The sequence below is a fragment of the Triturus cristatus genome, chromosome 6, assembly GCF_964204655.1.
Source record: "Triturus cristatus chromosome 6, aTriCri1.1, whole genome shotgun sequence".
Taxonomy (NCBI): Eukaryota; Metazoa; Chordata; class Amphibia; order Caudata; family Salamandridae; genus Triturus; species Triturus cristatus.
In genome coordinates, this window is record NC_140589.1 from 1654753059 (window position 1) to 1654778151 (window position 25093).

A 25093-nucleotide genomic window follows, 5' to 3' on the forward strand; every position below is an offset into this window, starting at 1 on the left:
GCTATTGCTAAGGAACAGACACAGCAATTCTTTTTTTTAGTTTAAAGAGCTTTATTGAAGCAAATATCATAGGTACCACATTACAGCATCAAATGTAGAGAAATAGCAAAAACTAACAATCAAAATGTATAATAATAAAGAATGAAAACGTAAGATACCTACAATTATCAAACGATTAAAACCAAAAGATGAAAGCAATAGTGAAAGGCTGTACCTTGAAACAAAATAGCGTTTTACATTTTTCAGAGTGAAGAGAAAGCTAGAAGAAGAGAAAAGAAGAGAGGCGGAGAAAGAAAAGGGAAGGAAAAGAAAACAACATCCGTATCAGTCATCATATGTAATACTATCCAGGTACAATTCTTATATCATTTCTAAAACAGAATAATAACCATACACTAACTTATAAGAACAATATAATAGAAATGAAACAAACTACTCAAGGTGGTTAAAAAACAAAGAAACTGTCTTTGTTGCGTAAAGCAGATGAGGATAGATAATTGGTGAGTGGAGATCAGAAGACTTCCTTTCGAAGAAGTTGCTGAGATGTGATGGCAGAAGCTCTATCCAGCCTGTGATGATAGTGATTCCACCAAGCAGAAAAAGAGACCTTAGTGGCACCCTTCCAATTAGATGTAGTTACCTGAAAGGCAATAGCAATTAACAGATCCACCAAAATGCCTACCCAGTGAGATCCAAACCAATTTGCAGAATAACTTCCCAAGAATATGGAGTAGGTGTCAAAGTGAAAATTAATAGAGCAAATGGAGGAGATTGATTCACATACCTTGGTCCAAAACAGATTAATGCTGGGGCAAAGAAAAAAGGAGTGTATAAATGAGCCAGCAGAGTTTTTGCAGGACCAGTAATTCGGGGATAGATCAGAACTATACTTGGAAAGAGATAATGGAGTTAAAAATAACCTTTGATAGAAATAATATAGAGTCTGAGTGGTGCTGGCATAGCAGGAAGTATGGTGTAGGGGAGCCCAAATAGAGTTCCATGTGTGAATAGGGGGACTGCACTGCAAATCAGATTCCCATAAAAGTTCAACTTTACTCTTGGGGCGGTTAGGAGAAGAGAAATAAAGATATTTGTAGATATGAGAAGCCCGAAGGGAAAGAGAGGTGGATAGAGGTTCTAAAATGGGGTCTGAAGCGGAGGGGGAAGATCCAGAGAAGAGGGAAAACTGATTAGTTAAAAGCAATCTTAAAGAGTCATACCTAAGAAGAGAGGAGACAGGCAGGCCAAACTTAGATTGAACTTCCTGAGGAGAAAGAAAAAGCAATCCATGTATTAAATGTTTAACCAGAAAGATCCCCTTAGCTGCCCAGTGTTTCCAGAAAATAGCACGATTGGACAGTTGAATTGGTTTATTATGCCAAAGAGGTGAGTCTAGGAGTATTTGTAGAGGAGTATGGGATTTGCGCTTGACCAGATAAAAGGTTGAAATAAACTGTGAAATAGTCGGGTAGTTAAAAGAACAAGGAGGATGTGAAAAGTTGGCTAACGAGGAAAAAGGGAAAAGGTGAATCAGGGATTTCTCCAATGTATGCCAAACCGATGTGGAGTTTCTCCCAAAGAGGACAAATAAGGTAACACTTGGCGGATTAAAAGGGAGGAGTGATATTGTCGAAAATTAGGAAAATGGACACCTCCCCTATCCTTAGGAGCAGACAAGAGAGATAAAGAAATACAGGCTTTCCAACCATTCCAGAGACATTTACTCAAAACACCATTAAGGGTTTTAAAAAATTTTAATGGAAGTTTCACTGGTAGGATGGACAGATAAAAGTTGATAACCGGGAGCATCATCACTTTGATTGTGTCTAGTCTACCCCACCATGAAAGAAATAAGGGAGACCATTTTCCTGCCATGTTATTTACTTTTATTAAAATATCTTCCATGTTTAGCTGGGCCGTTCTCATAATTGAAGAAGAATATTTAATACCCAGGCAATCAATCAATCAATCATAGCATTTATAAAGCGCACTACATACCCATGAGGGTCTCAAGGCGCTGGGGGGGGCGGGGAGCTGCTGCTGTTCGAAGAACCAGGTCTTGAGAAGTCTCCTGAAGGTTAGAAGGTCTTTGGTATGCCGCAGGTGGATGGGGAGGGTGTTCCATGTGGTGGCGGTGAGGTGGGAGAATGATCTGCCGCTGGCGGTCACTCTTCGGATGCGGGGGACGGTGGCGAGGGCGCGGTCTGTGGAGCGGAGCTGGCGGTTGGGGATGTAGAGTCGGCTGTACACTGGTCCGGTGTTGTGGAGTGCCTTGTGTGCGTGGGTGAGGAGTTTGAAGGTTTCAGGAGTCTGGCCGGGGCTCCTGTGTAGAGTGTGTTTCCGTAGTCCAGTCTACTGCTTCTTGTTTCGGTGGGGATCCACTTGAAGATCCTGCGAAGCAAGCGGACGGTGTTGAAGCAGGAGGAGGAGACGGCATTGACCTGCTTCCTCAAGGAGAGGGTGGAGTCGAGGATGACCCCTAGGTTGTGAGCGTGGTCGGTGGGTGTAGGGGGTGCTCCTAGTGCAGTCGGCCACCACGAGTCGTCCCAGGCCGAGGGGGTGGATCCGAGGATGAGGACCTCCATCTTGTCCGAGTTCAGCTTCAGTCGGCTGTTTCTCATCCAGTCAGCGACAGCCTTTATTCCTTTGTGGAGGTTGGTTTTGGCAGTGTGGGGGTCTTTGGTGAGGGAGAGGATCAGCTGGGTGTCGTCGGCGTAGGAGATGATGTTGAGGTCATGCCGTTGTGCGACGTGAGCGAGCAGTGCCATGTAGACGTTGAACAACGTTGGGCTGAGGGATGAGCCTTGGGGTACGCTGCAGATGATCTTGGTGGCTTCGGAGTGGAAGGGGGGGAGGCGGATGCTCTGTGTTCTGCCGGAGAGGAAGGAGGTGGTCCAGTTCAGGGCCTACTCTTGGATTCCGGCATCGTAGAGGCGTGTTCGTAGTGTTCGATGTCAGACCGTGTCGAAGGCGGCTGACATGTCAAGGAGGATGAGGGCCACGGTTTCTCCGTTGTCAAGCAGGGCCCTGATGTCATCGGTGGCGGCGATGAGGGCAGTTTCGGTGCTTTGGTTGCTGCGGAACCCGGACTGGGACGGGTCCAGGATGGTGTTCTCCTCGAGGAAACTGGTCAGTTTGTTGACGGCCTTTTCGATGACCTTCGCCGGGAACGGGAGCAGGGAGATAGGTCGGAAGTTCTTGAGGTCCTTGGGGTCCGCCTTGGGTTTCTTGAGTAAGGTGTTGATCTCGGCGTGCTTCCAGCTCTCTGGGAAGGTCGCTGTCTCGAAGGAGATGTTGATGGTTTTCCGGAGATGGGGTGCGATGGTGCTGCTGGCTTTGTTGAAGATGTGGTGTGGGCAGGGGTCTTTCAGGGATCCGGAGTGGATGGTGTTCATGATCTTGATGGTGTCGTCGTCGTTGATGTTGGTCCAAGCGAGCAGACGGTTGGTGCGGGTGGTGGTCGTGGGAGCGGGGGTCTCAACGGTTGCCGGGGAGGTGATGGCGTCAAAGCTGTCGGGGATGTCTGCGATCTTACAATGGAAGAAGGTGGCCAGCGAGTCGCACAGGTCTTGTGACGGTGGAATGTCGTTGGTGATGGAGCTGGGGTTGGAGAGTTCCTTCATTATGTTGAATAGCTCTTTTCTGTTCTTTGCGTTGTTGTCTAGGCGGTCTTTGAAGGAGGTCCTTTTGGCGGATCTGATGAGGTGGTGGTGTCTGCGGTTGGCATTCTTGTGGGCTGTGTAGCTTTCTAGTGTACGTTCATGGATCCAGTTTTTTTCGAGTTTTCGGCAGGTACACTTGGAGGCCTGGAGGTCTTCGGTGAACCAGCTGGTTCTCTTGCTGGTGTGGGTGTTGGAGGGCTTCGTGAGCGGGGCGAGGGTGTTGGCGCAGTCATCGATCCACCGTCTGAGGCTACGGGCTGCGGCGTCGGGGTTGGTCGGGTCTGCGGGTGGGCTCTGGGCTAGGGCGGTGGTTAGCTGGTCCTCGGTGACTTTGCTCCAGCGGCAGCGAGGCATCTGCTGGGTGCGGCTGTGTGTGGTGGGTTTCCGGAAGGTGAAGTGAATGCAGCAGTGGTCGGTCCAGTGGAGTTCGGTGGTGCGGTTGAAGAAGACATGGGAGATTGCTGAGAAGATGGGGTCCAGTGTGTGGCCGGCGGAGTGGGTGGGTGTTGTGACAAGTTGTCTGAGTCCGAGGTTGTCGAGGTTGTCGATCAGGGTGGAAGAGTTGGAGTCGTTGTTGTTCTCGAGGTGGAAGTTCAGGTCCCCGAGGAGGATGTAGTCCGTGGAGGCGAGGGCGTGTGTGCTGATGAAGTCGGCGATGGAGTCGCTGAACTGCAGTCAGGGTCCGGGGGGGTCTGTAGATGAGGGTGGTGTTAGGGTCTGTGTGGATCTGGAAGTGCAGGTGTTCTGCGGTGCTGAGGGTACCGAGTAGGTCCCAGAGTTCGACGGTGTGTTTGCGGGCGGAGCGGGTGTTGAGCAGGATGCATTGGAGGAAGTTGGGATCTTCGGTAGGTGGGTTGTCGGGCCGGGTGCTGGTGAAGCTGCAGTTCCAGCAGGAGAAGGGTCCTTGGGTGCGCTTCGGGGGGGCCAGGCAGCAGGTGCGTGATCGTCCGGCGTTGAGTGTGTGGAGGGTGCTGGAGTCGTAGCAGAGGCGGGCGTCACAGCAAGTGATACTATTGGTGTGCCATTTGAAATCAGTCCCATCAAACATGCTTTTTAATCAGTATTTGTTTAAAGGAAACACTTCAGATTTAGGAAAATTCAATTTGTAACCGGACAAGGCGGTGTAAGAGGATAAGAGATCTGTGGAGGCGGGCAAGAAAGTAAAGGGAAACGTATAGCATAATATCATCCACATAAGCGGTAAATTTGATTTCAATTGTCTTGTGTTTGAAACCTTGAAAAGTGGATAAATGACTCAGAGAGTGAAAAAAATATTCAAGAGAGAGAATAAAGAGCAAGTGGGAAAGAGGACAACCTTGACGAGTGCCTCGTTGTAAAGCAAAATAAGAATATTGAGAGCCATTAACAAAAACTGAAGTGGTTGGGGAGGAATATAGCACATTGATAAGGGACAAGCTACAAGGGCCCAAACCATGCCATATGAGGGCGCGCATCATAAAAAGCCAATGAATGCGGTCAAAAGCTTTCTCCGCGTCAAGGGTTATGGCTGCAACAGGGGAGGAACTCTTAGATGCTAGATGAATAATATTAAGAAAAGTTGTGGAATTATCATCTAAAGTCCTTCCCTTAACGAATCCCGTCTGTTCAGAACCAATCAGTTCTGGAAGTACCCGATTGATACGGAGGGCCAGTACCTCAGCAAAAATGCTACAATCTAAATTAATGAAATGGGGCGATAATTTGCACACAAAGAAGGATCCTCATCTTTTTTTGGAATTAAACAAATCATAGCCTCAAGAAAAGCACTTCAAGCTTCCTTATGAGAAATAAAATATTGAAAAAGAGATAAAAGATGGGACAAAAGAATTTGTGAGAAGCAGGAATAAAATTAAGCAGTAAAGCCAACCGGGCCGGGGGCCTTATCTTTAGGTAACTTAGCCAAGGCTGACTTAACCTCAGAAAGGGACATATCTATATCCAATATAGAGCAATCGGGTGGAGGGGAAGGGGGGGGGGGGTAGTGAATCAAAAAATGAATCAAGGCAGCATCAGAAGGAGAGGATTCAGGGGTATGTAGGGTCTTATAAAAGTCTGTAAAACATTTCAATATCTCTTAATCTTTAAAGCGATTAACACCACTATCATCAGTGATTTTATCTATTCTAGATCTTTGGGATTTGATCTTCAAATAATTTGCCAGCAATTTACCAGCTCTATTGCGACCGCCATAACATTTTGAATTAATTTTCAATAACGTCCCGGAAGCTTCCTCCGTGGATTTTCTATTAAAATTAAATGTAGCTTGGACCAAATTTTTTAGATTAACCTCATCATTGGAAGAAGAATATGCATGCTCCAGTTGCTTAATGGAAGACAGAATGGAGGCAGATTCCTTTCGATATTTTTTCTTTTTTAATAGCTACATGGTCAATGATAAAGCCTCTGGCTGTCGCTTTAAAAGAGCCCCAAATATTATGAAAGGGCATATCTGGACTAGCATTAAAGAGAAAGAATTCTGACACAAAATCTTTAAAGCGCCCAATAAAAATAAGGTCTTTGAGAAGATAATTATTGAAGCACCATCAACGAGATTTGGAAGTTAGGGAGGGAAGATCTCAATTGATAAAGACAGGGGCGTGATCGGAAATAAGAATGGATACAATTTCAGCATGTTGTAAATTAGAAAGAAGGTGTGGGCTCCAAAAAATATGATCAATTCTTGATGAAGATTTATGATAGGGAGAATACAAACAGAATTCCAAACAGTCAGGATTATACTTCATCCAAGCATCTACCAGGCCTCTCGAAAGTATAGTGCTAGCAAAGGTGTTTTCCATTTTATTAGGAATATATGTAGAAGAGGATTTCCTATCAGTAAAGTGGTCCATGACCTGATGGCAATTCCCCCCTCCCACTATGAGATTAGAATCAGAACATGAGTGAACAGTGTGTGACATGGATTGCCAAAACTGTGAGTCAATACCTGTGGGACCATAAATGTTGAGGAGAGAAATATGGGATCCATTTATGAGAGTATGAAGAAGAAGCCATCGTCCATTAGTATCCTTTTCCTCGCTTTCTATAGTAAGGAAAAGGGACTTTTTGAATAGTATCACCACTACATTTTTCCTATCTTTAGGTGGGGAACTATAAACATTGCCTACCCATTGTTTGTTTAGGGAATTAACATCCTTTTCATTAAGGTGCGTTTCTTGTAACATCGCAATCTTACATTGTAATTTGGAGAGATGTGTAAGCACCCTTTGTTTCTTGAAAGGCTTACATAAATCTTTTACATTCCAAGAGATAATTCGAACATTATCAGTCATCACAGGGGGGAAAGGGCATTAAACCACACCATGAGTATTAGAAAATTAGAAAAAGTTAAAAACTCTACATGCAAAAATTTAAAGTAAACAAAGTTATAATATTGAATTAAAAACGGATAGGAGAAAAGATACAAAAAAGTAAAGAGTAATAGGAAATGATAAAACTGAGGAAGGAAAAGGAGAAAAGGGGTCAGAAATCAAAGAGGAAAAGACAGAAAAAGGAAAACACGAAAGGAAGAGAAAAGGAAAGAAAATAAGGTAAAGAATGTACATGATGGACAAAGAGAAGTTGACAGGAAGCCGGAGGACTTCAGTCAATAAAAACGGAATACATATCCAGACTAAAGAGAGTATCATGGGGAGGCGGGGAGCCGCAAGAGGAAGGCAGATGGCGAAGCCAGCGAGGACACGGGAAAAAATAGGAACTGATAGATAGAAAAATATAACAAATAAGGAGCTTAGTAGGAGGTAACAAAAAGGGGGAGACTGACGACATAAAAACATAAAATGATAAATATACAGCAGGAAAACAGCTGCACCAAGGAAATCTGATGAAATAATTAACACTTACCAAACATGAGGAGTAACTGTAAACATCATGAGTGGGATGGAAGGGCAGGAAGAAAGGAAACTCCGGGAAAATGAGTCTGTATGGGAAGGGAGACACCCGTGGAGAAAAAAACAAAGAAGTAATAGGAAGTGGCCTCCAGAGAAGGCAGACAAACTCCTAACAACAGCAAATGAAGACGAATGTCTTCAGAACATTAGAATGGGAAATGTAAAATCAGAGAAACTTTAGACAGAGCAAGAGGAGACAATGCTCAGGCCCCTCCAAAGTCCATCTCCTCTCCTTAATGATGAGAAATAAATTGTCTTAGATCTTCAGAGCGATCAAAAGAGTAGATCCTTTCTTTCTGAGTGACTTTAAAAAAGCAAGGATGCACCAGACCGTATGTAGCATTCATGGATTGAAGAGCCTGGCGAAAAGAAAGGAATTCCTTGCGACGAGCAGCAGTGGCATGAGCCAAATCTTGAGAGAAGAAAACTCTTTGACCAGACCATAACATCTGCTTTCTTTGCTTCGTCACTGAGAGGACCATTAACAGCTCTGTGTACTTCAGAAATAAAATGATTATCCCTCTGGGGTGGCTGACTGAAGGAGTAGAAGATGAACCTCCGGGTTTAGGACCAATGCGATGGGCACGTTGCAAATTGAGAGTGGTGCTGTCCTAGAGACCAACAATTTTAGGAATATGTGTGTTTAGAAAGGCGAGCATGTCGGACCCCTCCTCTCCCTCAGGAATACCATAAATTTGAAGGTTGTTGCACCTATTACAGTTGTCTAAGTCCTCTGTTTGCATTTTGGGGAGTGCAAACTCCTTAGACATAGCTGCAACCTGAGGGATCACATCCTGAGTATCAGTGATCGTCTGTTCCACCACGGACACTCTTGAATCTAGATTAGACCACTTCTCCTCCAGTCTCTGAAGGGTAGCGTTAGTGTCACTCATGAAAGGTTTTATAAGCTTTATCTCTTCCATCAGGTCATCCAATGTTATAGGTAGTGGAGATTTAGTAGGAGAGTTGGGTTCTTTCTTTTGGCATTTGGGAGAAGCAGCAGTATTGGAGTCCTTGCAGAGGAGAGACATATTTGCAGAGGTACTCTTCTGACCAAGGGAGGAAGAGGGCTCCATATATATGAATGTATTGATGTATTGGAGTCTCAAGAAACAGGCAGTGTATAGGAATATGGTGTAAAACCTATAGAAACTGCTAGAAGAAAATGTGAGACATATCTTAACCCCATGTTCTCGCTTCAACAACAAGCAGATGAATCAGAGATGTCTCCAATGATTCAATTAGAGCTGACAGGTTTTTAGAGTCAACCCAGAGGATTCTGAAACCTGCTAAGGTACGTCATATAATTATTAATGACTGACTTGTTAATAAGAGTTGAAGCGTACCAAGAAGCAGGTGGTAAAGACGCTCCTCATATCCCCTCCACAGCCCACTGGGAACAGGGATACCAATGATTCCAGAGCTCAAATAGAGAACGCACTTAATGCGTGACGACCGGACTCAGTCGCAAACGTCTCACAAGAATGGCAAACCAGTACAAAGAACGAAGCCTCAAAGGGATATGGCCACCTTGTGATGCTTCAAGCCATTCCCAACATATGATTTTACTTTAGTCCCATCAGGTGGTTTCAGGGTGTATTGATTTCCTATGATATAGGTTTCTCCTCCCCAAAGAAATTGTAGATGAAAAATATTACTTGATTACCAGATGGCTCTGCCACAGTCATGGAGCTCTTGACAGGAAACAGCAGTGTTTCCACCCAGACGCACCTCAGGCAGCACGGGAAAAGCCATACATCAAAGTCGCATCCTGCCACGAGCAAAATGGCCTGCTCTGCCAGAGAACCTGAGGGGAGCGCGGTGCGGAGGAAACAGGCAAAAGGTAGCTCAAAAAAAGGGAAAAAACCAGCTACCTGTGCCCCCGCTCCTCACGTAGAATCAGACTATTGCACCGGAACTCAGCAATGACAGCTCTGGGTAGAGAAAAGTTCCCGCTCGATGCACGGAGCCTCAGCTGGACGCGACCATCTTGTGGCAGCTCAAGCCACGCCACCCGACACAGTAACACTTAAGTACATATTGCACAGTATGTGTTAGCTCACCTGTAGTGTGCTAAGACAGTATACATTCTATAAAGCACCAGTTTTTATGTTACATATAAAAATTAACTAACTTCAGTTATTTTACCTAGTCAGTTTTCGGTTCAAGATTTATTTGGATGAGCTTCCAGCACCAACTGATTATAATGTTTTAGCTTAAACCCCTATCACATACAGTGAAGTTAAACTTGTCATACAGTGAAGTTAAACATGTCATGTGCAGGTAGGAATACAAAGAAAGACCTGAGCAGAAGATGTTGCTTTGTCTCTCTGATATAGTATGAGCATCAACGGACCTATACATTGATATCTTCTGATGTAAGGAAAGATGTATTTCAATGTATTTTTTAAGTCTTGTGTAATACCTTGAGATTCGCTCATGTTAAAAGGTGAATCACTACCTGCAGACATATAATGGAGCAGAGTTCTATTCTTTATATTCGGATGTATGCAGTATGAGGTGTCTCTTGAGCAGTATTGAAACCGTGCATGCAGTTGATAAAACAATTCAGATTAATTTGTTCTCATTTGTTGAGAGCTATTGCTGAAGAGACTAATAGGAAAAAGTGTAGGCGCAACGTAATTCAGTGGCCAGAAATGCACCACTACTAAAGTTATCCTTAATACACTTACAGCGAGCCCTTGTTATCTATTCAGTTCAGTTCTGTATTTGAGAGTGGGTCTCCCCTTAGCTTACATGGCAAAAAATACCTGCCATTATTTGTTGCCCATTTCACCATTCTTCATGCAGAATCTTCCAGGGATGGCAGCTTAAGAATAGTCAACAATCAAGAAGTATTGTTCACCCTAACAAGGGCGACAGGAGTCGGAGTTGGGCTCAGGTTGCCAAAGCAATTGCATGTAGCACTGGACTATACTACACTATGCATATAAACTTTAACCTAGACAAATGCACGCAAGTATCTCTGAGGGAATCGAGCTGTGCTCACCGCATAGGTTTCTGACATCCAGGTCAACACTGCTATTGGCTGAATGCATTAATGGAAATTATTTCTCCCTGCTATTGATTGGGTCAGAGGAAAATATATCTTCTGGAGCAACTGTTTAATGGCTAGCCAGACTAAGATGGAGAGAGTGCGCCTCTAAATTATCTGGGATATCAGAGACATGTCTTGCATAGTGTAAAACATATAGCCAAAGCATGTAACCATAACCTTCTCTGGTTCTGTTAATTGACAAAGATTAGGGTCCAGAAAATCTTGAGTGGGACGAGGTAGATGCTGTAGGCAAAGAAAGTTCTAAAAGGCGAGAAAATCCTCTGGTGAAGGACTGCTGAAAGTATTATCTGTTGTGGAGCAGAATGTAGTGGGAGAAGTCACAAAGTCATTCTGACTGGCGATGCACCTCAGGTGGATGAGCGAGAAGGTGGGTCCCAGTCTCCTCCTGGTACTCAGAGCAGTTTTTAGTAAAAAATGTTCCAGGTCCCCACTTTTGGATTTTGTCTATCTCGGTACTTTTAGCACCACTTTCAAGGGTCCAGGACTGGAGAGGCACCACTTGGAGGGTCAGCACCCACTCAGGATGGGCCCAGGTGCTGGTTTAACCCCTTCGCTGCTAGGCCTTTTGCCCACTGTGCTAAGTCTTTTTGGGCTATTTGGGGTAGTACGTGCTTAGGCCCCTAAGGCATCCACGCAAAATTTGTGTCCTTTTCTTCCAACATCATGGCTATTTTAAAGGTACCCAGGGTTCGTTGATTCCCCTGGAGGGGACCCAGAGATTAGCCAAAATACAGCTAAATTTTGTTTTTTGGGGACAAATGGGAAAAAAGGGTTACAGATGAAAGCATCTGGTTTTTTCCTGCAATGTTATCAACAAAGGGGTTGTGGTGCTGAAATCAGCATTTTCCCAGCTTTCAGGGTCAAGCAGACTTTTGTCAGAAAACCAGCATTTTTTACACAGTTTTGGCATTTTACTGGGACATAGCCTATTTTTGCTATTTTTGTGTGCTTTCAACCTACTTCCAGTTAATGGTAGAAATGGGTATGAAAACAGTGATAGATCCTGGAAAGCTATACATTTCTAAAAAGTAAACAACATTTTTGAATTCAGCAATGGGTCATTTGTGTAGATCCTTCAAGATTTTTGTATAGAATCTCACATTTGAAAGGAGAAAAAATTGAAAAATTGAAAACGAGTTAAAAAAAACCTGCCATTTGTGCCAACGTTTTCACCTGTAATGTCTACTAAGTATGACAGATGTTTGAAAGCAATATATTGTTACATCCGCTGGACTCTTCTGGTTGTGGGGATATATAGGACTTGTAGGTTCACCTGAGGAACCCAGAGCCAATAACTGAGCAGCGTCTCGCAATGGTTTTTTATGTGTACCGGGTATATAGCAATTCATTTGAGAAAATATAAACAGGGAAAAATCGGTATGAAAGTCATCTATGTATTTCTGAAAGGAGAACAAAATATGGAGTTTAGAAACTGTAGCTATTTACTCATCTCACTATATAGAAAGGTATTCCCCGGTTAAATTAAGGTTCAAGAGGGGGGAAAAAAATCAAGAATATTGAAGTATAGACCTCTTAACCAACCTATCTCATTTTACTAGGTAGAAAAATCTCTCAATTGATATAACAAAACCCCACAATGTTCCCCATAAGTGTACTGACTTCACAACATAAATGCTTTTTCTTTGTATTTATTATTTAATCAAAAGCAATACATGATTTTTTGTATCAAAAATATATATTCATATAACTTTTTCAATTTTTTCTTTTTTGTTTGAAAGTTGGTATGTGAGATTAGACAATTTTCATGTACATAATTTTTGTTTTTCTTTGAGGGGCACTGTCAATTTTTCAATCACTGCTTTTGCATAGGGCAAGGATCTAACTGTTGTTTATATTTAGTGATTTTGTATGTATATGTTTTCTGAGAATTCATGTAAATCACAAAACAATTGAGAGATTTTTCTACCTAGTAAAATGAGATAGGTTGGTTAAGAGGTCTATACTTCAATATTCTTGCTATTTACTCATCTCCACAATTGTGGGTACCCATACCAGCAGGTGAATTATAGGCCATTTTTCAAAGTGACTTCTTTTTTACACATTGTCTTCCATTTGGAAGGCAGAAATGCATTGAAAGTCAATCGGTAATAACAGTTGCTCTACAATGTTGTGTTCCCCTAAGTCTCCCAATAAAAATGGTGCCTCACTTGTGTGGGTAGGTCTACTGCTCGTGACAGGAAACGACCCAAAACGCAATGTGGTCACACCACATTTTCACATTGAAGATGGACCCTTTTTTTGCTTTTGCAAAGTGCCTAGCTGTAGATTTTGAAACCTAGCTCTGCTGGTACCTAGGGAAACTTAGCAAACCTATACATTTTTAAAAGCTAGACACCCAGGGGAGTCCAGGATGGCACGACTTGTCTGTCTCTCACCAGGTTCTGTTACCCAGAATCCCTTTCAAACCTCAAACTTTTTCAAAGAAAACAATTTTTCCTCACATTTCTGTGGTGGAAAGTTCTGGAATCTGCGTGGATCCACACAACTCCACCCACCCCCCATTCCCCTAAGTCTTCCGAGAACAAGGGTACCTCACTTGTGTGGGTAGGCATAGTGTCCGCAACAGAAAATGGCCCAAAACGCAACGTGGAGACACAACATTTTCACAGTGATAATGGACCCTTTTTTTTGCAAAGTGCCTAGCTGTAGATTTTGAACCCTAGCTCTGCTGGGACCTAGGGAAACCTAGCAATCCTATACATTTTTTAAAACTAGACACCCAGGGGAATCCAGGATTGGGTGACTTGTCTGACTCCCACCAGGTTCTGTTACCCAGAATCCCTTGCAAACCTCAAACTTTGTAAACAAAACAAATTTTATTCACATTTTTATGGTGGAAAGTTCTGGAATCTGTGTGAATCCACAAAATTCCATCCACCCCTCATTCCCCAAAGTCTTCCGTGAAAAATGGTGCCTCACCTGTGTGTATAGGTGTAGTGCCCGTGACAGTCATGGCCCAAAACGCAATGTGGACACACCACATTTTCACAGTGAAAACTGACCCTTTTTTGCACAGTGCCTAGCTGTAGCTTTTGAACCCTAGCTCGGCCGGCACCTAGGGAAACCTAGCAAACCTATACATTTTTGAAAACTAGACACCCAGGGGAATCCAAGATGGGGTGACTTGTCTGGCTCTCACCAGGTTCTGTTACCCAGAAACCCTTGCAAACCACATTTTGTTTTAAATCAAATTTTCCTCACATTTCAGCGGTGGAACGTTCTGGAATCTGCGTGGATCCACAAAACTACCCCCATCCTGCATTCCCCAAAGTCTTCGGAGAAAAATTGTACCTCGCTTGTGTCTGTGGGTCAAGTACCCGCAAGAGGCAAGGGCCCAAAACGTATTGAGGAGACATCAAAATTACCTATCACAAAAACAACCTGGTGCAATGATACCTCACTTGTGTAGCTGTCCAATGCAGAATCAGCTAAAAATGTATTTTTTTAATAATTGTAACGCTTAGAATTCTCGATGCTATACCCTTCATCCATATGTTTTGGGCTCTTCTCAGCCACAGGCCTTTGGCCCACCCACACAAGTGAGGTATAAATGAACTCGGGAGAACAAGGGGAATGCTGGGTGGAAGGACAATTGTGCTGGCAAGGTGATCCCATGCAAAAATGTATGGAAAAAGTTATTTTTTCAGCTAAATTTGAGGTTTGCAGGGGATTCTGGGTTGGGAAAGGTTGGGGATCCACACAAGCCATACCTCATTGGACTCCCCAGGGCGTCTAGTTTTCAGAAATGTGTGGGTGTGGTACGTTTCCCTAGATGGCTGCAACCCCTTGACAAAACACCAGGTGCCCCCCCCCAAAAACCAGGTAGTTTTATGATAGGTAATTTTGAAGTCTCTACAGTACGATTTAGGTCATTTCCTGTTGCAGCCACTAAGCCTACCCACACAAGTGAGGTACCATTTTTATCGGGAGACCTGGGGGAACGCTGGGTGGGAGGAAATTTGTGTCAGTCCGGTGATCCTACAACTTTCCCACACAGAAATTTGAGACAAATTTGATTTTTTCAGAAAAATGTGAGGTTTGCAGGGGATTCTGGGTAGGGAAATTTTGGGTGATCCAACCAAGCCATTCCTCCTTAAACTCCCCAGGGTGTCTAGTTTTCAGAAATGTTTGGGTTTGGTACGTTTACCAAGATGGCCACCGAGCCCGGGGCCAAAATCTCAGTTGACCCCCCTGCAAAACCAGGTCCTTTCAAAATAGGAAATGTTGATGTCTCCACAATATGTTTTGGGCCCTTCCATGCCACAGGTACTTGGCCTACCCACACAAGTAAGGTACCAATTCTATCAGGATACTTGGGGAAATGCTGGGTGGTAGGAAATTTGTTGTTTCTCTCTGAAGCGTGAAAATTGTGGCACAGTAATGGAAGGACATTGCGGGTAAGATAACTTGTTGGGATCCACAAGAGAGACATCACTGTGTACTCCTGTGGGTGTTTTGTTTACGACAATATCTACAGTTGGTAGGTTTTTCTTAGATGGAATGTACACCTTGGCAGAGAGACAAAAAAGACAAATATTACTGCACAACCATCGATTCCTCAAGCACACACACATACTGGTTGGATTTGGCATGAGGGTGAATGATGGTTCAGTATATAACATTTTATTAACAAGAGATTTCACAAAAATGAAATACACTGTCAATAATTGAAAGGACAAAAAAACGGAACTAGTGACTCACAGCTAGTGAGCAGTAAAGCCGCGTCAAGACCTCAACTACTTTACAAGCCATTCACACACCTTTCGTATGTGATACACACAAGACCATTCACACCACCAGGCACGGAACCAACACATTACAGCATTCACAAAAAAGAACAAGGTATACCCTGCTTAAGATAAATCAGAAAGGACAAATATTACTGCACAACCATCTATTCCTCAAGCACACATACATACCGGTTGGATTTGGCACAAAGGGTGAGTGATGGTTCAGTAGATACAATTGTATTGACAAGAGATTGATTTCACAAAAATTAAATGCACTGTTAATAATTGAAAGGATGACAAACTGAACCAATGACTCACAGCTCATGATCTATAAAGCCACAACAAGGCACTAACCTCTTTACAGGCCATTCATACACCTTTCATACATGTGACACATACCAAACCATTCACACAGCCAGCCACGAGCCCATCACATTACAACACTCACATCAGCAGACCGTGCCATTCAAAGGCCCATCACTTTCACACGCCCACATGCCTGACACAGCAATCACACCAGCTGATGGATTGCGTGGACTGGCGTTTGGCTACCAGTGTGTGTAGTGACCAGCAGCAAGTCGCTACTCACACACCGCCAGCCAAGCACCAGTCCACGCGCACCGCCAGCCAAGCACCAGTCTACGCACACTGCCAGCCAAGCACCAGTTCATGCACACCACTAGTCAAGTGCCAGTCTACACACACTGGCAGCCAAGCGCCAGTCCATTCACACCACCAGCCAAGCGCCAATCCATGCACTCCGCCAGCCAAGTACCAGTCCACGCACACTGCAAGCCAAGCGCCAGTCCACACACACCGCTAGCCAATTGCCAGTCCACGCACACCGCCAGCCAAGTGCCAGCCTACACACACCGCCATCTCATTTAGGTTTTATTTCTGCAAAAAAGAAAACACAAACAAATTGTAAATAGATAAAAATCTACTAACATAAAATCTGAAAATAAATGCAGTGCATAAATGTCAACCTTGAAACTGAACAAAAAATATATAAAACAATAAAGACCAGGCAGTTCACTTTACCACTCATGTATGCTCCCAAAAAGTCTTATGCGTGTGGTACATTCTAAAGCAAGCAGGCACACACAGCGCAGGGTTAGAAGGACACTCAGGCAGTACATACGAGTCTCTTTCCATGTACCTCTTCACCAACAGACTCTACATCTCCTACTGGGAAAGTCTTTTGAGGGCGTGGGAGGAATGTGATCAGGAAAGTGGCGATCTTTTATTATAGCCACATCCTCCACCACTCCAACTCTAGGAACACTTGCCTGTTCCACTACAACAAGGCTGCCTATTACAGACTCCTGAAACATAGCAAAAGTCACTTTTGACTCAGGATAACAATCCTTAAATACAACAAAAGCATTAAAGGTTGCCAAGTGGAAAAGATGGATACCCAACTTCTTATACTAAATGTAATCCTTACGATGAGCAGTGTAAGGTTCCAACTGATGAGCTAGTCTATCAACACCACGCATGTGCCTATTATAGTCTTAAATGTACACAGGTTTGCGCGCTTCAGCAACCTGACCCCAAACAGTCACAGGTAAAGTGCTTTCATCGTGGATGGTGGTCAGCATGTAGACATCTCTCCTGTCTGAAAATTTCACAGCTAGAAGTTCCTCACTAGGTAATGCACTGCACTGTCCCCACACAAGCTTTTGACAAACAAGTTCTTTTGGTAAACCTTTACGGTCAGAGCGGATTGTGCCCCAAGCAACAGTGTCCACTTTGACCAATTCCCTGAACAACTGCACAACAGTGTAGAAGTTATCTACATATAAATGGTGGCCTTTGTTAAAAAAAAGTCCTCTACCAAGTTCCCACGCAATTTTCTCAGTCACTCTAAAAGTGGACGGACAACCAGGGGGGTCAATCCTGGAATCCTACTGGTGTACACCCTGAAATTAGAGACATAACCAGTCCTACTGTCATGCAGCATATACATCCCAATTTTATAGAGTACCCTCTTACTATGAATGTATTGCCTAAAAACCAAGCGTCCCTTGAACAAGAACAAAGACTCATCCACTGCTATTTCTTTCCATGGAGCATAGATCTCAGAAAATCGATCTACAACGTAATCAATGACAGGCAGAATCTTAAAAAGATGGTCACAATCCGGGTGATCTTGTGGCAACGCTAAACCATTATCGACAAAATGCAGCATCCGAAGCAGAAGCAAATACCTATCATGACTCATGACTGCCGGAAATATAGCCGTTGCCATCAAGGGACTAGTAGACCAATATGAAGGCATTGATGGCTTCCTTAGCAAGCCCATCAAAAAAGCTAAAACCAAGAATTTCTTCAACTCATCCAGATTTGTGTGAGTCCACTGGGTAACTCTAGAGTGGGGACTAAGGCTGGCACTGTTGTCTCTCAAATACTGTTCAGCATACAAATTAGTCTGCTCAACAATCTCTGCCAAAAGTACATCGTCCATAAACAACTGAAAAAAATGCATCGGCAAAACGTGTTCAGTATCCACTCTTCACCCTGGAACAACAATAACGTCTGGCAATGCCGGCTGCACCATGCCTGGGGCAACCCACAAGTCAGCACTTCCAATGGGAAGCCTTGCAGCCCCAGTCTGCAGCCCAGATGCCTCTTGCTGCACTATCAAAATACACACAATTGATGGACGGAATGCAGAACAAATCAAAACATTCACCCCCAGTCAAGAGATCTGGGTTGAATCCATTATTCTTTTGCTCACCATGCCACCCAGTTTAGACCTGGCCATATGCAAATCAGTCTTGACCCAGTGCCTCATAGGAACAGTCCAGCCCGAACTGCCAAGCCAGGTCCTCCCTGGACCTGAAACAAGCATCCTAGGACCGGTTTCGGGGTTTCACCCGTCTTCAGCCAGGATAGCTTGATTCCAGTGGCACAGTGCACTATTGGCACATCAATGTCCTCCTCTAAAACAGCACTTCATCCGCACTAAGAGTAGCTTCATCCGCACTGAGAGTAGCTTCATCATCCGATGATTCCTCGTGGACAGAAAACTCACTGCCTGAATCTTCCACTCCCTCCTCTGCCTCAGATGCAGAGTCAGTCTCTGAACCATGGTCAGAGGAATTCTCAATAAGCATACCAACAACCTGCTGAGCAGTAATCCTGCGGCTAGCCAGAATACTTACTAAGAAAGGAGACTTCACTAACAAATCAACTACAATCAAAACTGTGCAAAATAAGTAATAAATAAAGTGTGGCTTTAGCACAAAGATCTATATACTCTAAAACAATATGACTCACTTGCCAAAGATAGCTACACTCACCAGTACCTACTCAGCAGCGACACAGCAAAAACCAATGATATCCCACTAGAAAGAAGGAAAAAAAACAGTTACTCACAAGACAACAAAATAAACATCGAGCACAAATGCAAAAAATAATTGACACTCAAAAAACAGAAGCCAAACATACTGCTATTATTACACCATTTGCAAAAAACACATTCATGCAGGGAAATTAAACTCATTTAGATTAAATAGAACAAAAAAGTCTCTTACCAAACACATGCAACTACACAAACTGTAGCACCACCAGTAACGAAACCGCAACCTGGAACATCAGTCTAAAGAGCAAAAGCTTGAACTAGAATAAAAAGGAAAAATAAAACGTTACAATTGCAATTCAGAAGAAATAAAACAAGTAACATTATAACACGCTATGTCACTACTGAAATGGTCAATCTGCTAGATGGTCCTTCAAATAGGGCTGAGAAAAATGGTGGGTGATCTTGCACAAGGGATCTGGTGGGGTTTGTTGCCTAGCCTATCTGTTCCCAGGTGGGGCAGAAAACAGCAGGCAGAAATTTGCCCCCTAGCAAAAGTATTAGATCCCTGGTATCTAGTAGGTTTTTCTGCCCCCCTCCTGCCTGGGGCAGAAAATACATGAAAATAACTTAAGCCCCTAGGAGCAAACCATGGCCAAGGGGTCGCTTACATCTGCAATAAAAAAATCCCTCGTGCCTAATGGCGTTTTCTGCCTCCCCTGGGGGCAGAAAGGCCAGAAAAAGGGTTGATCTGCCAGTTAATTTGACGCCCTTGTAAGTGACCAGGAATTTAGTTTTTTGTTGTATGAAAGCCTTGGATCGCTTTCATACAACAAAAAACAAAATCCCTGGGGATTTCTGCCTCCCAAAAAATGGGCTGATCTGCCCCGGGGGGGGGGGGGGGAGGGGGGACGAAAAACGTCACAAATAATATTGCTCTCCAAGAAGTAAAAAAGAAAGGCCAAAAAAACAGGCTGATCTGCCCCCGGGGGCAGAAAACCATCCAAAGTTCAAATGCCCCCTTGGAAGCGACCCTTGCCCAAGGGGTCGCTTCCATGCATTTAAAACATAATCCCTGGTGCCTAGTGGGGATTTCTGCCCTCCCCAAAAATGGGCTGATCTGCCCCCCGGGGGGGAGAAAACATCCAAAATAATATTGCCCCCTTGGAAGCGACCCTTGCCAAAGGGGTCGCTTCCATGAAGTAAAAAAGATATCCCTGGTGCCAAGGCGGGGCATTTATGCTGCACGATCACGACACTGTGCGGGATCGTGCGGCACAAATGCCCTTCAAAGAGACACCAGGAAGAGGAAAAACTCTTTCTGTTCCCCTGATGCCTCGAGGGCTAAAGAACCCCCCACCAGTGCAGGAATACCTACCTTCCTACCTGGCTCTGTGGATCCCTGGAAGCAAATGGCTTCCAGCACATCCAGGGCTTCCTGACGACATTGGTGTGTGCTGTGCGCGCTGATGTCATGGGATTGCCTGGGGGGTCAGGGGTGGCATTGGAAACTCTTCCACTGCCATCCCCCTTTGTGGGGGCTAGATGGGCTGCCCACGGGGGGAGCACTAATGCTTCCCCCATGGGTGGGTGCCATGACGGAGTGGTTCCGTCATGAGCACACACCCACCGTGGCTCATGAGGGAACCGCTCCGTCATGGACATAGCAAGGGTTAAAATGGAAGATGCCTTTTGTGTCACTTTGGCCAGTAAACTATCCCTGGTGACTCTGGAGATCCTGGGACCGCTGGAGATCCAGACCTTCTACCCAGGCAGATGCTAACAGAGCAGCAGGACAACAGGGTAGCAATCCAAGAGTGCAGCAGTCTTCCAGAGCTGCAATGCAGCAGAGTCCTTCCAGCAGCACAATAGTCCTCCATCTTGGCAGAGTATCCACAAGTTCAGAAGTGTACTGGTGCCTGAGGTCCTATTTTTAGACCCTGGTGTCCTGGTTCCGCAAGGTGAGAGAAGCTTCCAGACAGTGGCTTGAAGTGCATGGAATTTCCTGCCACCCCTGCTCTGTTTTTAAGCTGGCTGCAGTAACAATGTGGGGCCATTAAGCTGTTTGTGTGAAGGTAGGTCACAGGCTATTCATTAGCTAGTGGGACTGTGCTCAGCTTCACCTCCTCATCCTGCCAGCATATGGCCCATTCAGGCACACCTAATCCCTCTATTGTGTAACTGTCTGAGAGGAATTCACAAAGTCTAACTGTGGGTTACACCCAGTCATGTGACCCAGGTCAGGTGAGAGGCAGAAAACGATAAGGAGAGAAAAATGGCATTTTCAAAATGTAATTAAAAACCTGACTTTATCATCAAATAGGATATTTCACTGTAACTCTTAAGACACCAAACATGATATAGCTACCTGCTTCCAATTCAATATTACAGCTTATTAAATGTAATAAAGAATCCCTAATGGTATACCATGGTTGGGCTAGGATTCACAATAGTGAAACATTATTTAGGGAGATTTTCACATCCAGGACATGTTAAACATAAAGTACATCTCCAGCATTTTACAGCACCCTGCCCTATCCTATAAGCCTACCTTAGGGGTGACTTATATTTAATAAAAGAGGAGTTTTAGGCTTGGTAAGAGGGTTTTAATGCCAAGTCAACATGACTGTTTAAAACTACTTTCAGGCTGCAATGGCAGGCCTGGGACATATTTAATAAGCTACTTAAATGGGTGCCACAATAAGTGCGGTAGGCCCACTGGTAGCATTTAATTTACAGGCACTGGGTATATAGTATACCACTTTACAAGGAATGTATAAGTGAATTAAATATGCCAATTAGGTGTAAGCCAATCAAATCATGTAAAAATTAAATATGCCAATTAGGTGTAAGCCAATCAAATCATGTTTTGGCGAGTGATCACATGCACTTTAGCACTGCTTGGTAAAGTACACAGAGTCCTAAGGCTAACAAAAACAAATTCAGCAAAACATGATGGGTAAACTGCACAAAATATGGATGTAACCAAGTATAGAGGGCCAGGTCCAACTCATCGACCCTCCAGTCTTATCAGTACCTTGATGGGCTTCCCTGCTTAGGTGAGAGAATGTGAACAATAGCCCTCTACTGCAGAGGCCTGTTCCAGTTAATGTTTTACTACCTGCCCCTGGGGACTACCCCCACCACACTTTTAAATATGTGCATTCATTGGATTATTGGATTATTAAAATCTTATATTTATTTTTAATGCGTGTTGTAATATTTATTTTATTCTAATAATGTTTGTTTTTATAAACTGTGTTTAATTTTTAATAGTAAATGTAAGGTGAGTATATATTGTTATTCATTTTATGTTTGTTGTTTTAATGTGTTATTAATAATTTTTGCAGCTTGTTTGTTTATTGATTTATTGTTCATATAGATATGTGTGTGTGAATATATATATTTTTAACATAAGAAAACAAATTAGAATATGTTTCCTTATTTTTAGCAATATTATTGTAGTTGATATTGTGTGCTTCAATTCTTTTGATATGATGTATATATTTATATAGAATACAATACTTTGTGTTTTGATATTTTTGTATTCGATATTGTTGTAATTAGATATTTTTTACAACAATCTTTTTCTCATTCCCAACACAGAGGTTTTGCCATCATCAAGAGGAAGTGAAACTCAATGGGGAGGAGAACCAGATATTAATAAGTGAGGTGACAAAAAATCAACATCTCCTATTTGTCACCTTAAAGTTGCCATTAGGGAGGAAGGATGCCACTTGGCAATTCATAGTGGACACAATTTATGGTGTAGCACAAACAAAAAGGTTAGTCCTGGAGCGCAAGTAGAGGAGGCATTATTACAAGCACAGGAACAAAGAAAAACTGGCCTGGAACCATTTGGCAGCCACTCGGACAGGATGAGTACCTGATGTCCAGGAGGAGTTGGATCCATTGAAGGAGCAGGTGGCATCCCTCATTCCAACCGAGTTGGAAGCAGGAGTGGAAGAGCAGGACAGGCAACATACTTTGCTGTGCTGTGCGAAAGGAAAATGGCAGGAATGTCGCACATGTCAACTCATCCTTCATATAACTGTCCTTGTGCAGTACCAATTTTACCAGCCCAGGCCAGTCCAAACAACTTTCCAGGTTCATGCATGATGTACTGCCCCTGTCAAGGTATTACCTCTCAATACTGTGACATGTAGTGTCTTTTATCCCTTCACAAAACATGACTACAGGTTACAGAATGCAAAGCACAACACCTGGCCTAGAGCCGCACATCATTCATGGACCTGGGAACCTTGGCAGACATACCAGTGCCAATGCAGGCCCTCTTGCACCATTACGCAATTGTGCTTGATTAGGGGCCAGGTAGCCAAAAGTGTATTGTAATGTAAAATTAGTCAGTGTCTTTGTAGAGAGTTTTACCCGAGAGGGTCACTAGGAGCTGAGGAGGTACATTCACTGTAAGTAGTATCACTGAAAGAGCCAGGTGTGCAGTTCCTAGTACAAATCCATACTTTACGCAGCTGACCTGATGTGCTGGAGGAGATTGTCCCAGGTGTAGGCGGCCATGTCAGAGAACACCCTACCTCCTGTCTTGCTCATATGGATATTGGGGATGTGGATGAGTGCAAGTGATGCAGAACGGAGGCTTATGATTTGTTGGCGTACCATAGATGTTGTGAGCTAGATGGGTCCCTAGTAGTCTAGTGCCTAGTAGGTGCGGCCGAGCATCTTGAACTGCTTGTGTGTCTGAATGGTGAGGCAATGTAAGTTTCATAGGTGGTTTGTGATGTTTATAGGCTGGGTAATAATCTGCCAGTAATTGGAAAGTTTGCCTTTTGTGTAGGAGGTGTACAGAGATGATATAATAGAGGGCATTGGTGTATAACAATCAACATGTGATGATGGGCTGGGTGATGGTCGTACAGAGGTCAGGAGGGAGCCATATGTAGGAATGCCTGACCATGCAAATAAAGTGAAATTAGGTGGAAGTGATTGTGGCAATTTGAAGTCTCCTGCTGACATAGGTGTTCAGCAGGGTGGACAGGTGTCTGTGGTGGTTAGAGGGTGAGGGCTTTAGGCCTAGTCATGTGGGCAACCAGGGTGAGTTCATGTTGCAGAATGTCAATACTTCTATCTTGTCAGGTTGAGTATGAGCAACAAATCTCACATACAGGTAGTCATGTTGGTCAATAACAAAATGTAACTACTGTTGGTGGTGTTGGTGTCTCCTGAGAGTTATAGGATGATATGGGTGTCATCAGTGTAAGAAATGATGTACAGTTCCTGGGTTTGGATGATGATTGCCAGTGGAGTCATGTACATGTCCAAGAGAGTGGGGCAGAGGGAAGAGATTTGCCGGACTCTGCAGATGATCTCCTTGGATTCTGAAGGAATGTAGTGAGCATGAGCTGTTGCATACTACCAATTATGAAGGACACAATCCACTTCAGATATACTCCACAGTTCTTAGTGTTGTGGAGTCTGGAGTTGACTGTGAGTGTGCTGGAAAACTACAGTATTCTCCCCAAAAATTTGGATTATGGCATGCACAGGTTATTACCCTTGCATGCAGTGCAGAAAAGTGACTTGCAATGTAGTGTTGTGTGGATGTTCGGGAAATATGAACCCTAGGGTGCAATAATGCACAAATTGCATGCAAGACAGTACAGCAAGACAGATTGGTGTGTAGTGCTGTGTTATAGGCAGAGTGTAGGATAGTGTGAGGTATAATAAATTTAGACATGTCTTGGCTAGTGCTGGGCCACAAACAGATGGTGAGAGCAAATGCAGGCACCCTTGCTATGTGGTGCAATGGTCTCAGCAGTGGTGCTAAGAAGCAAAATTTGCATTGGTGCAGGCAGACAGCAGCAATGTACCATAGCAGGTAAAACATGGCCTATTCCTGCACTCACTCTTCTTTCAGGCAGAGCAGAGCAACAAGCTGCCTAGCTGGGTTGCGTTATGTGCAACTACACAAATACTCCTCCTAGTGAATACTGAGGTTGTATGAACAACGCACATGTATTGCCATTTGAAACCAACAATACTACATTATGGCCACATAGATTATAAACATATGTCCCACATATCCCTTTGTATTTGAAAGTGAAGAAAAATACTGTCTGAATGTCACAGAAATAACTCATGTCAAATTCAATCATGGAATTTATGTAATATCTATTTTTTCCAGAGGGACAAACAACACCTCCTGAAGACCAACCTGCCTGTGATGCCCACATCATGCCCCCCATAAATGAAGATACCTTCCAACAGCTTCTGGACACTTTTGATACTTCTTCTCCAGAACTAGCAAGGGAAGACGTTCTTGGGTCTCAAGAGGAACCAACACACACTGGACATGGCCCCATCATCCTAGGACATTACAGATGAGGACTCTGAGGTCTCCCCAAGTTGCTTTT

The 25093-nt window shown here is 43.8% G+C and overlaps 1 long non-coding RNA gene across 1 annotated transcript; it reads left to right on the forward strand.

The window, feature by feature from the left end:
* The first annotated feature begins 254 nt into the window (after positions 1–254).
* On the forward strand, positions 255–25093 carry LOC146821768 (uncharacterized). The gene is made up of 3 exons (XR_014962770.1): positions 255–351; positions 22311–22371; positions 24865–25093. It is a non-coding gene; the product is annotated as an uncharacterized LOC146821768 (long non-coding RNA).